Source organism: Psammomys obesus, unplaced genomic scaffold, assembly GCF_907164565.1.
Source record: "Psammomys obesus unplaced genomic scaffold, mPsaObe1.curated_primary_1811, whole genome shotgun sequence".
Taxonomy (NCBI): Eukaryota; Metazoa; Chordata; class Mammalia; order Rodentia; family Muridae; genus Psammomys; species Psammomys obesus.
This window is the reverse complement of record NW_026593982.1, coordinates 502305-519517: the sequence shown is the minus strand read 5'-3', so window position 1 is coordinate 519517 and position 17213 is coordinate 502305. Positions and strand designations below refer to the sequence as shown.

The 17213-nt window shown below is 47.0% G+C and overlaps 1 protein-coding gene across 1 annotated transcript in view; it reads right to left on the bottom strand.

Moving 5' to 3' along the window:
* The window catches only part of Anxa4 (annexin A4), a 50940-nt gene extending 37995 nt beyond the window's left edge, over nt 1–12945 (bottom strand). Inside the window, exon 1 of the mRNA XM_055617618.1 lies at nt 12862–12945. The gene's annotated coding sequence lies outside the window, so the exon portion shown is untranslated. The remainder of the gene's footprint in view (nt 1–12861) is intronic.
* Between the last annotated feature and the right edge of the window lie 4268 nt (nt 12946–17213).

Sequence of the window (17213 nt, the reverse complement as noted above, 5' to 3'; positions counted from 1 at the left end):
GGCAGCGAGTGAAACCAGCTGCTCAGCTTTAACTTAGTTGAATATTCCCCATCATGGCCACTCAGAACAGAAGTTTCTACTTAAAGCTCACACCATCTCCCCTCCAAAGTAAAGTGCTGGAGTCCTGTAGACCGTTTGTTCTTATAATCTTTATATACATACTCCCCATGTGTGGGATAGTATAGTTTCTTAATCTCTGTTTCCTCATGGGTTACATAGAATCAATAGCAAGAATTAGTGGTACATAGAGTAATCAAGCTATTGCTCCAAATTCTTAGAATGGTGAACACATTGTGAACTTGACAACTGTTATCTATTCTATTTTTACTATTTGTTCTAGAACAATCTGGTCCTATATGTGAGAACCAGTTGTACCCTACGTTGAGACCAAATGAAAGAGATCCAGGATTCTACAGTGTGCAGCTTATTGGGGACTTAGAAGAGGGTTTTTGTTGTTGTTGTTTTGTTTTTTCTAGTAACAAGACCAAGTGGGTCTTGTGTCAGAAAGGCATTAATTAGGACAAAAGTGATTTCATCCAAGCCAGAAAGCACTTACCTTACCTCAAGCAAATACCAAAGAGAAAGGAATATACCTGGCTGGCACCTGAGCCTGGCAGTAGTAAAATCCCCATCATTACCTTAATGGTTTGTCTGGAATAAACTAGGAATCCATGTGGGAGGGAGAGGGAGGGAACCACCCAAAGCCACTCAGGGGCAATCATGGTGGTTAGGTGCAAGATGGCTGCTGTCAGGCTAAGGTAAATACTCAGGTGGGTCTCTCCCAGTAGCCTTTCCCAACACATCCCTGTGGTGTAGCAGTATCCACTCACAGCTTCCCAGGTAAAGACGGGGTGCATAGCTACACGACGTAATGATTTCAGCGAATAAAGAGCAGTGACAGGGCAACAATAATGTGAATATGTACTTAACCATGGTAACTAATTTATTGTATTGTATTTTATGTCAATTTTTGTGTATGTGTATGCACATACATACTGTCCTGGACTCTCTTTTGGGTATGTAGGCATGTGTGTGCATGTGAGTGTGAGGGCCAGAATTCAACTTCAGGGGTCATTCCTTTTAAGTACTTTGTCTGATAAGACAGGGTCTCTCACCAGCCTGGAGCTTGCCAAGTAGGCTGTTTCTGTTGCCAGCCAGGATGCAACAGCATGCCCTGCTGATCTGCCTGGATTCAGAGGATCAAACTCGGGTTCCCTTGCTTGGGTGCCAAGTACATTTCCGATTGAGTTGTCCCTCCACTCCCTTAAAATGTGTCCTTTTTAGAATCCTATTTAAGAGTCCTTTATAAAAATCCCCAACCATGTAAGATCTATGTATTTTCTGATATGAATATTATACCTCAGTAAAATAACAAACATTTTACAGCCTAAGACACAGCCTCAGGCTGGCAATTGCCTCTGGAAAAAACATTGTTCTTGCCTTTCACTTACCAATGCTCACTGTAAGGCGAACAGACCCAGTGAAATCCAAAAGCCCATATGGCTTTCCCACAGCATCATGGGTAAAATCGTGTCTCTTCAATCACTTGAAGAGAGATTCTGTCAACAACTATGCTCTTCGTGGAGTTGCATCATATTTCCTGATCAATTTGGGATAATTTTGGAGTCAAAAGCCCTCAAGGACATGTGGAGGTCCCTTAGTTCCTCCTTCCTCCTTTAGAAAGATTGTAAGTAAACTATTCTAGGCATGTGGGTCTCTCATGCAGGGACCCACCAGCACACTGATCTCCTGTTCTTGTCTGTCACCAGGACACTCACATACTATTTACACATGCACCATCCTAGTCGTTCCTCATGAAACACAGGTCATAGGTCATCATATGCCAAGACCAATATTCCAAAGCTTATTTGGTATCTCCTCTCAAACTAGCAATCAGAAGTCCTAGGCTCAATACAAGGGTACTTCATCAGAGAAAAGTGGTACCTGACTTTTGTTTGTTTGTTTTTGCTTTCCAAAACAGGGTTTCTCTGTATTGTCTTGGCTGTCCTGGACTCTCTTTGTAGACCAGGCCAGCCTCAAACTCACAGCGATCTGCCTGCCTCTACCTCTGCCTCCCAGAGTGCTGGGATCAAGGGCATGCACCTCGGTGCCCAGCTCCTGACTTTTTTTTTTTTTAAATAGGATTTCTCTACATAGTCTGGCTGTCCTAGGCCTCAAACTCAAAGAGATCCACCTACCCCTGCCTCCCCAGTACTAGGACTAAAGGCATATGTCACCATGCTCAATTCAGGGATACCTGATCTTTTGTGCAATTTCCCCAAGAGATTAAAAGACTATACCTTTCTTTACAAAATCCTGATGATACAGAAGACTAGAACAGTTTGAGTCCAAGAGAGTAACAGTTGTAGGGAGTGGCCTAGAGGATCCTTTAAAAATGCTAACACTAAGACTGTTGAGACCACTCAGCTGGTAAAGGCACTTGCTTCCAAGTCCTGTGGCCTGAGTTCAAGCCTTAGAGTCCACATGGTGAAGGGAGAAATTGGCGTGCAAAGGTCATCCTCTGCCCTTCACATGCAACGCGCTATGTACTCCCTCCCCGAAACGCTGCCACAAAAAACCCCAAACAAAATGTAACAAGCAATTTTTAAAGTTAAAACTAGAGATAAAGGGAGGTGCTGGGGAGATATTTCAGTAATTAAGAGCACTTGTCGCTTTTGCAGAGGGCCTGGTTTCAGTCCCTAGCACCCACATAGTGGCTTATAACTGTCCTTAACTCCAGTTCCAGAGAATCTGACACCATCTTCTGGTCTGCAAAGGCACCAGGCATGCACAAAGTATACAGACATCCATGCAGGCAAAACAGTCATAAACATAAAATAGTAATAAATAAATCCTAAAAAAAAAAAAATCACAACCTAGGACTGAGGGAGTGTTCCCGAGGTAGAGCACTTGCTCAGCATGTGTGAAGCTTGGCTCATCCCTAACACCGCAAACAACAGAACTAAACTGAGCTAACACTAAAAACAGAATTACATCAAGATCTAACCTCATTTCTGGGTATTGATACAAAAAACTGGAAATGAGTATGTTGAGCAGAGGCCTACACCCGATTTAACAGCAGTACCTCTCAACGAAGCCAACTAAGGAATCAGCCTAAGTGTCCATCAGCAGGTGAGGGACAAAGAAAAAGTGGGAAATACATACCTGCTCTTTACCTTTAAAGATAATGTGGTCCTTGTGACAAATCAAAGGAAAGAACACAGTGCTAAGTGAAACAAGCCAAGCACAGAGAGACAAACAGTGTATATGGACTATAAACACGGGGTGTGCACAGGGCCTGGCCACTTGTACCTGTTTTATCCACAAATTCAGGAAGTCACTGGCGGCCTCAGGAGGGCAGAGAGTTTGAGGGAGGACAATTGTGGCTATCAGAGCTGGGAGTCTGGGAATGAAAAGACAATGGCCAAAAGGCTCCAATACATCAGTAAAGTAGGAGGATTTTTCTTTATTGGATTCAGTGTATGGTGCATGGAATGTGACAAAAGACACCTCATGCTTCAAAGTCACTGAGAATAAGTCTTAAATATTCTCATCACAAAGAAAAGTAAGAAGCTGAGGTGATGGATATGCCAAGCAGCTTGATTTAATTATCTGCTATGTATTCATCTGTATCATTCTATACCCCAGATATATATAACCACTATTTACTTATATACAACTTTTGTTTCTTTTCGAGACAGGGTTTCTCTATATAGCCTTGGCTGTCCTGGAGTCCCTTTGTAGACCAGGCTGGCCTCAAACTCACAGAGACCCACCTGTCTTTGCCTCCCTGAGTGCTGGGATTAAAGGTGTGTGCCACCACCTCTGGCTTTTATACAGGTCCTAAAGTTGTTTTTTTTAAAGCTAGGCATGGTGGCTCAAGCCTATGATTCCAGCACTACAGAGGTATGGGCAGAAGGATCAGAAACTCAAGGTTATCCTTAGCTACACAGTGATGCCATCCTGAGTTACATGAGCCCTGTCTCCAAAAAAATGTTTTAAACAGTACAGAGGTGTCCGGAGAGATGACTCAGCTGCTAGGAGCACTGGACGCTCTTCCAAAGGACCTGGGATTAATTCCCAGCACCCACATGGCAGCTCACAACTGAGTCTAGTTTCAGAGAATCTGACACCATAGCCCAGACATACAGGCAGGCAGAACACCAATGTACATAAAATAAAAATAAAAACATCATTACAAAGAACAGGAAGGTGCCTGCAGAGACGGCTTGGTGGGCAAAGTCTTTGCTGCACAGGCAACAGGGCTTGAGGTCAGATCTCCAAGCACAGAAGTTTAATACTAATAAAAAGAAAAGGGGAGTGTGGGTGAGTCTGTAACGCCGGCTCTGGCGGGTGGGGGCCATGGAAGCAGGATTCCTGGGGTTCACTGGCCATTTACCCTCCCCAAATCAGTGAGGTCAGGGCTCAGAGAGACACACTGCCAATAAAAACAAGGCGGGGCACAGAGAAAACACACCGCACAGGCTCAGAGCGGTTGCAGTAAGTCAGCTAGTGGCTCGGCTTCCTGCTGACTTTTGGGCTCCTTTTGCCCCGGAGTGGGATACAGGTGACCTTCTGGCTGTCTAGGTGGCCACAGCGCCACCTGGTTACCTGGCCACCGCCGTTAACTCAGAAGGGAAGAGAAGCATGGTTTCCTCCTCAGATGGAGGCAAAAAAAGTGCGCACATGCTGCAGCACTGCTCTGAGGCCTAGGTCTGACTGTGATCTCAGAACCAGCCAGCTGCGTGGGCGGCGCCTCCGTCAGCCACACCCTCCAGGGTGGGGCTCTAGCAGAAAGACACAAAATAGAACTGTTCAGATTTCCACTGTGTCTTTCTGATTCATGGAGGGAACTTTGCTATTTCTGACGAAGCCTCCGCCAGTTTCATATGTGAATCCTCTTTAAGGCGACTGTGTGGGGTGGCGGGGTGGAGGGCGTGTGTAACTGGAAAGAGCAGGCAGGACTGACCTGAGGTGGCTTCAAGCTGAGAGGGATGGAAAGTAGCTTAGAGGATGGACGTGGAAAAGGGGAAGGAGGAAGGCTGGCAGCAGTTACTGGCCCAATTACTGGCCCTGCTCCCCCCCCCCCCCAATCCTGGCAGGAGGCGTTGGGATGGAAAGCATAATGTCAGAACAGACTTAGCTCAGCCTGGGACCCACGTGGTGGAAGAGAAGGAGAGAACTGAATCCAGCAGTTGTCCTCTGAGGACAACTACATGCATGCCCTGAGGTGCACACACCCTAAAAATGTAATAACAAACACACACACACCAGACAGTGGCTGTGGTGAAGAATGCCCATCAAATCAGTTTCCTGGAAGGAGACTAAGGCAGGAAGACCGTCAGTTTGAGGCTTGCTTGAACTATACTGCAATGACCTTGTCAATAAATAACTGTGTTTACCTGGTAGAAACTGAGAATTAGAGCAGGTTCCTTGAAAACCCCTGCTAGACAGCGAGTGTCAGCGGGCACTCTCCTGATCTCATCCAACAGTCTCTTTACCTTTTTTTGTTTTATTTTCAATAATTTATTAAACTTTCATTTTATGTGCCCTGGTGTGAGGGTGTTAGAGCCACGGAACTGGAGTTACAGATGGTGTGAGATGCCACGCGGGTGCTGGGAATTGAACCCTGGTCCTCTGGGATCGCAGCCAGTGCTCTTAACTATGAGCCATCTCTCCAGCCCTGAGTAACTCGGTTTTTAAAGTCTGTTCATTCTAATTGAATTTACTCTTTAACGTGCATTGGTTTCCCCACAAGCAATCACTTTAAATTTTAAAATGCATTAACTTCCTGCTCCTGCAGGGACTGAAGTTCACCTTGACCCCTTGCACACAAAGCACCTGCCAGGTGGAATGCCTCCTTTAGCAACTAATTGCTACCAGCAGCTTTGTTCACTTTGAATATTTTTCCAGGCACTGAGTAATATCTTAATGTGTCCATTTGAATATGGTTTGCAGACAGCACAAGGTAGTATTGCGATTTGAATTTGCTAGTTATCTTAAATTATTTTCTAGCTTAAAAAAGTAAATATATTATATATTATTTTAAAAATATGTATTTTTTTTTTTCTTTTGAGGCATGGTCTCACTGTATAACCCTGAAACTCAGTGTGGAAACCAGGATGGCCTCAAATTCATAGAAACCCACCTGCCTCTGCCTCCCAAATGCTGGGTTAAAGGCATGTGCCACTACCGCGCCTTGCTGATATTTAAGAATTTTAAGTGAAAGCTTGCTCCCCATGTGGAAATGGTGTGTGGTAGGAGCTTCAGTATCGTCACCATAAAGGGAAAGAGATGGAGCTGACGCAGAAACTCATGAGTTCACTTGGACAATGGAGCTTTAAAAGCCAGAGAGGCCTTTTAGTTTACACCAAATTCTTCCGGAAAAGATGAACCTGTTTTGTTTTTTGTTTTGTTTTGTTTTGTTGTTTGTTTGTTTTTTGTTTTTTTAAAATGGGGTTTTAAACATTTAATGGGAAAATTTTAAAAAATGGGACAGAGTCTTGTGCAATCCAGGCTGGTGTTTAGGTCACTATATAGCCAAGGATGACCCCGAACTTTCCTGATCTTCCACCTCTGTCTCTCCAGTGCTGGGGTCACAGCTTGCCTAACTACAGGCATTTTGTGTGGGGCTCTGGAGCAAGCCTAGAGCTCTGTGCATGCTAGGCTCTGTCAACTGAGCTTCATGCCTAGCTCATGAAATAACTTTTTGGTACTTAATTTAGCTGCTACAAAAATCTTAAGTATATTTAAAATATTCTGAGCACGAATATGCAGAATATGATGGTAAAACTGTAATATGATAAAATCCAAATATAGGTCAATTTTTTCTGGTGACAAGTTAACACTGAAATTCATACATGTCATCACTGTAAAATATTAGCATAAACTGAAAAATTAACAATTTTATATTGATTATATTGGAATGATCATGCTTTGGATATATTGGTAATATAAATTGTTTTTGTTTCTTATGCTGTTTTTGTTTTTTTGTTTTGTTTTCGATGCTGGGGGTTGAATCTAGCCTTAGAACATCACAACATTCTAAAAGGGTGCTGGAAGGTGACTTGACTATTATTTATAATTTTCCTGGGACTAAAAGTCCCTGCTCAGATTTCCTATACTCAACATGGCCAGGATCAATTCCTGTGGCCATCTTTTTTTTTTTTTATTTTTTAACCCCCTTGGGTTAGCCAAGAGATAAGATACTTTAGATTCTCAAAACCTATGTAATCCCAAAGGGCACTGTATTCTTTCCTCTAGTTTGGTGTCAGAGAGCTGAAGAGTTTTCCAGGCATGGTAGTGCATACTTTTTAATCCCAGCACTCAGGAGAATAAGGCACGTGGTGATATCTGTGAGTTCAAGCCAACCTGGTCTGTACAGGGAGTTCCAGCTTAGTCAGGGCTTCATAGTAAGTCTCTGTCAATAATAATAATAATAATAATAATAATAATAACCTGGAATTCTAAAAAAAACACTAAAATATTTTTAGGGGTCATAGAAAATTTAACACTAACACGTCAAGGAATTACAGGGAAGAGTATATAAATAAACAACAAAAATTTATTTATTTATTATTTACTTACCTTGAGGTAGAGTCTCATATGGTCCTTGAAGAAGAGGGTGACCTTGAACTTCTGATCTGCTCCCCCCTCCCTTAGATGGAAAGATTAACTCTCAGGGAATTGTTAAGTTCGGGAACATTAATACTGAAAAGGATATGTTAAAACAATGCAAAGCTGCCATCTTTCACTCTTGTTCTGTCCAGTTTTTTTGGAGAGTTTTTTTTTTTTTCTTTTCTTTTCTTGGTCAGATCTAACAATACTAACACTAATTTTGTGTTCTACTCTTTTAGCTTAACTTTTCTTTTTTTAAGATTCATTTTTACTTTAATTGTTTGTTTGTATGTGTGTGTGTGCAAAACAGGAAGAGGCAGATCCCCTGAGCTGGAGTTACGAGATATTGGGAGCCTTCTGACTTGGGTGCTAAGAACAGCACCCTCTCTTTACTGCTGAGCAACTCTCCCACTCCTTGGTTCTCCATACTCGTGCAATCACCACATTCACCGTTTTACAGAACTTATACTGCCATCACACTCACTCTCAGGTAGTTCAGGGCTGTGTGCTGCAAACGCTCTGTACCTCACTCTGCCCTTGACAGACAGACGTGTAGGCAGCTCCCATCTTCTCCCGTAAAGCAAGCCTGCCGCATTTCCACCCTTGCACCCAGCTCTACACACACATCCAGGTGTAAACGGAAGAGAAACTCCTGGAGCTGAAACTGCTAGAATGCCTTCTTAGACAAGTTCGATAAACACTATCAAAAATTCGAGCAATTCTTCTCATGGTCCTCAGGCGCTCTCCAGACACCCTTGCCTGGTTCAGAAGGGTGTTTGGAAACCTCTGGAAACTCTGGAGAATGTTGAGCGTGTGTTCATTTTTTCTCACAAAAGAAACACTTGCTTCAGTCACTTCCTTAAGGGTGAGCCGGGGAATGGGGTTACCACTATGAAGGATGAGAACCACTGGGTCAATGGAACTGGTGGCTTTGGTCACATCCTTATTGGGGGTCACATTCTTATTCTCATCCCCTAAGAAGGATGAGGACCACTGACTGAGTCAACAGGTTCTCACCTCATCAGAAAGGAGCACCTGCAGACAGTGACACTAAAACTCTAAAAACGTGTTTGTTCCTTCGCTCCCTGAGAGGTACAGGCTGGGACCCTACTCCCTTCTCCAGGGAGAGAGCTCAAGTACAAGTGGATCAGGAGAACGGGGGCCTCGTGTTAGCCTCCAGGGAGAGGGTCCCCTCCCAGAGGAAAGCATCCGGTGGCCGCACAGTGTCTCTCTCTGGCATCTCCCTGTAACCCTGCATGGCATCTAGGCCTGGGGAGGGCTAGGGCAGGGGCAGGGGCAGGGAGGAGGCCGCAGGGTTTCTGCACAGTCACCTACACTCTGGCCTCCAGTCACTATTCACGCCTGTGCTGACGGTGGCGATAACATTGACAGGTGTTCTGTGTCAAGCCTGGGAGGTAGTGTGACCATTTACTGACCTCAGGCAATGGGAACCTTTAAGCTCAGGAAATGCTCTCCAGAGTGGTCTCTCAGGGTCCCACAGCAAAATCACAGCTCAGTTCAAACACAGCCAGACGCCAAAGAGTTACCTGCCCTACCTAACCACAGAGGGCCTCAGGGACCCTCAGCTTCTAAGGCAGTTAACGGAGGATGTGAATCTACCTCAGCTTCAACCGTGTGGAACAGCAACAAACAGAAAACTCTAAGCTGGACTAAGTCTAGAAACGCTGAGCCCTGCAAGTCTGTGCAGAGGGGCGAGGCTGGCAGCACCGGTGGTAAAACAGTAAGGTGAGGTAGCTGGAGAGGCTGGCCAGTCAGCCTGGCTAATGTGGAGACAGATCCGTGAGGCTCGCTGGCCAGTCAGCCTGGCTAATGTGGTAAGCTCCAGGACAATGAGAGACTCTGCTTCAAAATAAAATGAAGGGTGGACAGCACCTGAGGATCAGTAGCTAGGCTGTCCCTGGGCTTCCACAAGCACACGTGTGTTCCTTCACACACACACACACACACACACACATAGAGTCCTGGGATCCCAGTTCATCCCACCGGATCAGAATCTGGGACGGTGACCCTCCAGATCATGACAGTGCACACTTGTAAATAAAACCAGGACACAGAAGGCTGAGACAGGAGGATGTCAAATCCAGGTTGGCCTGGGTTACATAGTAAGAACATCTTTAAAAAAAAAAAGCCAGGTATAGTGGCACACACCTTTAATCCCAGCACTCAGGAGGCAGAGGCAGGCAGGTATCTGTGAGTTCGAGGCCAGCCTAGTCTCCATAAGAGTTCCAGGACACCCAGGGCTGTTACATGGTGAGACATTGTCTCAAAACAAACAAGAATGGGGGCAAGAACCTAAATGTTGTTTAGACTTCATAAGGGATTTGATGCATTCTGAAGTTTGGGGACATATTAGGACTCTTTCTACAGAGCTTCTGCCTAGACTCTGTCTTCCATGAGTGCTCTCAGAAGCTCTAACCCCCTCCCTGTGGGTCCCGATAGCCATTTTCTCAAATTCAACCAGAAAACACCCAATATCACAAGCAGTAAATTATTCCCAAGCCCACACGTCAAGCCCAACCAGAATGTAAGAGGCCCTGATTCACACCTCCTCTGCACACCACAGTTTTCCTTTTCTGGTCAAAACAGCCCCAGGTTCTTGTTAGGGCCAGGGACTGTGGCATTGGGGAATGGAACCATCGGCCTTGAGGTCTTAGGCAAGCACTCTACCAGCAGAGCTACATTCCCGACACGGCTCTAGTCCCCATCAGCTGAGAAAGTTGAAGAGGAAAGGGGAAACACAGATCAAGATTTAGTTAAAGCTAGGATGCTACAGCTCACTGTGAACCAAGTTCAGAGCCTTGGCTGGACTTAAGCCTGGCTTCACAAGTGGCCTAACCCAATGGACGACCAGGACATGGAGCCTTGTTTCTTCATCTGTGCGGGGTTACGAGCCCATCTCAGACTGAAGAGAATTAGAAACAAAGAGCCTAGGCTGACCACCACTCAAAGACACTCTGAGAAGGCTGCCATGGTGCCTATTAAACTCCCTTACACGCTAACTGCATGAGAATGATCCCCCAAGGGCTTGATCTGGGGAGAACAATGGCCCCAAACAACTTTTTAAAAGCTTCCTAGTTTAGATTTAAAAGGTATATAATTTGGTGGCTGGAGATGCAGCTCAGTTGGTAGAGTGCTTGCTTGCCTAGCATGCACAGAGCCCTGGCTTGGAACCCCAGCACTGCATAAACTAGGCACGGCTGTGTGTAGCTAAACCCCCAGCATCCAGGAGCAGACGCAATAGGAGCAGAAGTTCAAGGACATCCTTGGCTACACGAAAAATTTGAGGCCAGCCTGAGCTATGTTAGACCCTGTCTCAAAACCAAAGATAAAATAAAGAATATAATTTTGAGGGCTCTCCTCCAAAATTTTTCTGACTGTTTAAAGATAAAACTTGGTTTTACTAAAATACCTGGGTGAAACTGCCATCTCCAGGGCAGACCCTCATCCTGATCTCCCTTGGAGAAGAGCAGAGTAGCCTACATAGTGTAAGCAAGATCAGAAAAAGAAATGAGTGGCTGGTCACAAGCAAAGCATTGTATCCTGGGACATGGGGCTGTAGGACCAAGAGACTCGCCCAGTGGGTACTGATGGCTGGCAGGCACAGCCTGACCCTGAATGTTACTCTCCAGACTGCTTTCAGAGGAAAAAATAATCCCTAACCAAAGCAAGGACTCCGGCTAACAGGAAAACATGAGCTAATAGCTGTGTCTCTAGTGGCGTTGGGTGAGTGCGCATGTGTGTGCCTCAAAATCAACAGAAGCCTGATTTGACTGGCTTTGGCAAGACAGCCATCACCGAAGTCAGTGGCTCTCGGAAGGCTGTGGTTACCGCTTTCCATTCTAGCTTCCAAACTCTTCTGCTTACAAAAAGATTTAAGTGTGTGTGTGTGTGTGTGTGTGTGTGTGTGTTCTCCAAGGCCATAACGGGGTGTCAGCTCCCCTGGAGCCAGAATTTCAGGCAGCCGTGAGCCATCTGAAGAGGGTGCTGGGAATCCAAGTACAGTCCTCTGGAAGAAAAGCAAGTGTTCTTAACTACTGAGCTATCTTTCCAGCCCATACCTGCTCTTGTATTGGTTTTGGTTTTGGTTGTTTAGGTCTTCCTTTCTTTTTTCTTTTTCTTTTAAGAGGCAGGATCTTGTGCAGTCCAGGCTAGCCTCCAATATTACCCTGAGCTACCTACTGTCCAGAAGCGCTGGGGTTATAGGCAAGCATACGCCTGGTTTATTCCGAGCCAAGGATGGAACCCAAGGCTTCTGATATGCTAGAAGGTACTCTGTCAACTGAAGTATCTGTGGTCCTCCCCCTCATTCTTCTAATCCTCCGTTCGCCATGGGTGCACTGGCGTCCATCTAAGAAAGCAGGGCGTCTGGAAATGATGGGCAGCGGAATGGGTCACCAGCCGGCCATCCCATCCACCCTTCCACTGTCAGGAGGACTCAGTTTTAATGAAAGGCCCAGTTACTGGGGGCCCACAGTGCTCCTCCAGTAACTGGATGCTTTCCTAACTTGGTGTACACATCAAGCCAGCAGAATATTAAGCTGCCATCCTCTTAGGCACCAAAGTCCCGGGCTGGCCAAGGCACTGAGGATTGAGTTAGATGATAGCCACAGGTAGACCCAGAACAAAGAGCTAAGAATAAGATGATTTCTGTGTGCCGTTCGCTACAAGAGGGGCGAGGAGCGCCGTAAGAACAAGAGAAAGCAAACTTACTTGCAAAAACAGAAAAGGTAACACAAGTAGTGTTGGAGTGAGCTTCAGGGAGTGTTTACCCTCTCTGTGGAGCTAGGCGCTTGGACCTCAAGCAAAGGGCTGCAGGGGTCTGGGAGTGCAGACAGCTCAGCGCGCCTGTTCCTTCCCGCGCTTCCCAGGTTGCTGCTCCGGCCGGGACGAATCCACGGCGCGGTGCCAGGCGGCCCAAAGAACCGCGCATGGTCGCAGCACCCCGTCCCTGAGCGTAGGACTCCGATCCATAGCCTAGGACACCCGGCGGGAGCCCAAGACTCTCAGGCCCGACCCCAAGACCTGCGGCAGCGCCCGGGATCTCGATTAAGTTCAAGGTGTCCAGGCCCCAGCCTAGGAGCCTAGGACCTGCCCCCAAGCTCAGGATCCCCAAAACGAAGTCTAGATCTCCAAGTCCGAGCCTCGGACACCAGCGCGGAGCCTAGGACCCACACCCTGAGCCCAGACCCCACCGAGCTCCGGACCGCGGCCCAAGACCCTTACCTCTTTCGCGGAGACCGGCTGTGAGTCTACTGCGGCTGCCACACCCTCGTCCCGGCCCGTAGGACCCGCCCCATCTCGGGGTGGAGACTGAGCCCGAGTTCCTGGTTGTCCCTCTGCCCACGGGAAAAGTCCTTCCTAGGCGAAGCAGCCAGAGACTCGCCCCTGCACTAGGAGGCGCCCGGGGCGGATCCCGCACTCGGCCTCCCAACCCCACTAAGGACCCCGAGACTGCACCGCCAAACTCCACCCAGGAGCCTGACCCCGCACAACCAGACTCCTACGATCCCACGATCTCCTCAGGGACCACACATCTCACCTGGGGCCTCCGCGCTCCAGCCGGGCGCCTGGGGTCCCAATGCCCACATCAGAGTGGGCTAGAAAAGTAGAAAGTGACATCGGAGGGCACAGTCCATGTCTTCCTTTCATATTACAACACACGTTCCTGAAAATTCTTAGCTGTTCCACGCCTCCCTTAAAGAAGACAGTTGCAATCCCCAGGATCCGGGGTGCTGGGAGACGGGTACAGGGCACCTTTGGGGACTGGGGTTAGGAGCAACTCCCGGTTTCCCGCTCAACTCCCAACTGCAGCGTTGCTTTCTCCCTCCTTTCTAGACACGTGTGTATCCACTTGAGACCCAAGCCTCTTGCAGCAGGTTCAGTGAATGCTTGGAGAACCAAGGCAGATGCACTGAATCTTTGAAGAACGAGCCTGTGTCTCTAACAAGAGGCCTCCGACTTCATTTTAATTTTTTTTATTAATTACAGTTTATTCACTTTGTATCCCCCCTGTAGCTCCCTCCCTCCTCCCCTCCCAAACCCACCCTCCCTCCCTTTTCTCCACCTATGCCCCTCCCCCAGTCCACTAATAGGGGAAGTCCTCCTCCCTTTCCATCTGATCCTAGTCTATCAGGTCTCATCAGGAGTGGCTGCATTGTCTTCTTCTGTGGCCTGGTAAGGCTGCTCCCCCCTCAGGGGGAGGTGATCAAAGAGCAGGTCAATCAGTTCATGTCAGAGGCAGTCCCTCTTCCCATTACTAGGGAACCCACTTGGACACTGAACTGCCATGGGCTACATCTGTGCAGGGGTTCTAGGTTATCTCCATGCATGGTCCTTGGTTGGAGTATCGGTCTCAGAAAAGACCTCTGTGTTCAGAGTTTTTGGTTCTGTTGCTCTTCTTGTAGAGCTCCTGTCCCCTCCAGGCCTTTCATCTCCCCCTTCTTTCATAAGATTCCCTGCACTCTGCCCAAAGCTGGCCTATGAGTCTCAGCATCTGCTTTGATACCCTGCAGCATAGAGTCTTTCAGAGGCCCTCTGTGGTAGGTTCCTGTCCTGTTCCCTGTTTCTCCTTAACACAGAATGGGTTGCTTTGGGCAATGTTTGCTATCCAGACAACCAAAACCCATGTGGTCATTATATTAAATTATATCAGCAACTGTGGCTTCAGGAGGTGGCTTATTGTGTGGTTAACAGCTAGGGTTCAGGAGAAGGATGGCTGATCTAGACATGGGCCTGTCCTTTCATGCTTGAAGGCTGAAATATTTCTAAGTTTATGCAAGGGGGAAGAGACAAAATTAATCAAGGTACAGAAAAGACAAAATAAAGATACTTCATTTCTGGAAGATTCAAGACTGTTGTATTCTTTTAGAAATAATTAGGTGCAGGGGAGGGGGAATAAAAGGTTAGTGTCTAGCAATTGCTGTTAATTCCCAGGAACATTTATATAGGATTGCACACAGTTCTCTGCCCCCTTCTCCCAAGAACTGCCTTAGCCCAGGTGGGGAAGCCACAGACAGAAGCACATATATATGTTTTTTATGTATGGATTTTGTCTGCATGTAGAGACATGCAACATCGGATTCCATGAGTGCTGGGAACTGAAGGCCAGTCCTTTGGGAGACCAGCCAGTGCTCTTAATTGCTGAGCCATTTTTCCAGCCCCCAACTGAGGCTTTAATGGGACACAAAAGGCCAGGACTCCATCTGGCCGGGGCTCTCTGGGATCAGAGGAGAGTCTCATCTCTTTCTGAGCTCCCATGGGCCCCATACAACTTCTTCCAACAAGCTACAAGGCTCTCCTGAGGATGCCCCCCGGAGAGCACTAACAGGGCATCTACATCCTGTTTTACTTCTGGGGAACCTGATCTGAGACAGAGCACTAAAACAATTAATAGAGTTGTCCAGCTTAAGGATTCAGAGGACTCCACACTAAAGATATCCGAACGAGGCACTAGAGAGACAGCTCAGTGGTTGAGAGCACTGGCTGCCCTTGTGGAGGACCTGGGTTCTGGGAACAGAGCTCACATGGCGGCTCAGGCTCAGAGCCTTCTATAAAATTTAAGATTCCTCCTGAAGGAGAATGAAATCAAGAGTAGACATTTTTTTTTTTTTTTTAAGTCTCACACCAAAGCTGGGCTTGGTGGTACATACATGTAATCCCAGCACTTGGGAGGTAGAACGGAAGGACTGGGAATTCAAGGTCAGCCTTGGCTACATTGCAAATTTAAAGCCAGCCTGGGATACATGAGCCCCTGTCTCAAACAAAACAAAACATTTTCAGTAGTCCCAGGGTGTAGGTCCATGAAAAAACAAATGCTAAGCATGCATAAGGCCCTGGACTCAGTCCCCAGCTCTACACAAACATAAGCATCTCTCAAGGCTAACTCCTCTCTGGCAACTGGGAAGCAGAAAACCAGATGACAACTGTCTTGGTCGTCCTGAGGAAGCAGAGCCCAGCACCAGGAGAAAGCCAAGAAGCAGCATGAAATATGATCTCATTTCTCAAGATCCACAGGACTCGGCTCTACCAGGTGCCTCTGAAAGTGGATATTCAGATAAGACTTCAGTCAGGCGGCTCCATCGGAAATCTGTCCAGGTAGCAGCTGGTGTTCTCTGTCCCCTCTGCTCAGCTGTCACCTCTCCTCTTTCACTGGGGTAGAAGGCTGGAAGATTGGGGGCCTCCTCCAGAAGAGGTAGAGAAGGGTATTTTGGAGTAGGGTGCTGGATTCAGTCAAGGTGCTCGGTGGTCAAAGGCTGCCTAACATTTGGTGACTTATCACAGAGACCACGTTGTTTCTGACGTATTAAAATTCACGACTGTGTGAGTCTGAGTTTTGCGGGAGTACCCAACACTTTCTATCATTGTGGAATCAACGAAAGCTGATTGATATAGGCTAGTATTCGCCAACCCAGAGAAGTGGTTCTTATGTTGGGCCGTATGGCAACGGTTGGGAAGACTGCCCTCTAGTGGCACCAGCACCTGAGAGCCTGCAGATAGCATCTCCACCAAAAGTCAGATTTCCTGTGTGGAAGGTCCGGGTTTCCAGAAAGAACATTGCAGGAAAACCTCAGTACAGGTGGCAAGAAGGGAGTATCAGAAAAATACCCTCATTCAGAAATGCAGCCATCCCTGTGTCCCTGGGGGATTCCTCCCAGAACCCAGGCCAACACTAAAATCTCTACACCTCGCAGTCCCTTATTTCACTACTCATTTATTTATTTTGGTGGTTTTGTAGCACTGGCTGTCCTTAAACTCACAGAGCTCTGCTTGCCTCTACCTTCCTGAGTGCTGGGACTAAAGACCTGTGCCACCATGCCCAGTCTCCCTTATTCTAGCTTATTTTATCATATTGTATTGTATCATATCGTGTTTATTTATTTATTTGTGTGTGTTTGTGTGTACATGTGGAGGTCAGAGTATGACTGCAGAAGTTGCTTTTCTCTTTCTACCGTGTGGAACCTGGGGATTGAACTCAGGTTCTCAGGCTTAGGAACAAGCCCCTCTACCCACTGAGCCATCTTGCCAGCCCTCCATGTGTCTTATTCCAAGTGGCATAGTACTTGCATAGAGCACACCGTATCCTTGCCCATCTTCATTTTATGCTTCACTTGATTTTGTTGGAACAGCCTCATGCTATGTGGCCCGAACCACCTCACAATATCGATCTCCCTGCCTCAGTCTCCCCAACGCTGATACAGACTTGCACAGCCACACCCCGCTCTCCTCTGCTGTGCGCCATCTCTAGAGGACAGGGCTGCACAGAGCCCTGTAAAAAGCTGCTGCTCTGTGTCATTTGGGAAACAATAAGAAAGCAAATGTTTATAAATGTTCTGTACAGCCCCAACCACTTAATTTGTGCAAACTGTGTGTGCTTCGGTCCCTGCTTGAGCTCACAGGTGCAGGGGCCACCTGCAGAGACAGAACATAAAGAAGCTAGGTATGGCAACGGCAGGCAGGCTTAGCGCTAGCTTAACAACCTGAACCTCTGCTTAGCTTGGGCTATGCACATGCTTCTCCCCTAACAATGCACCTAGCAACCAAGGACGGACACACACACACACACACACACACACACA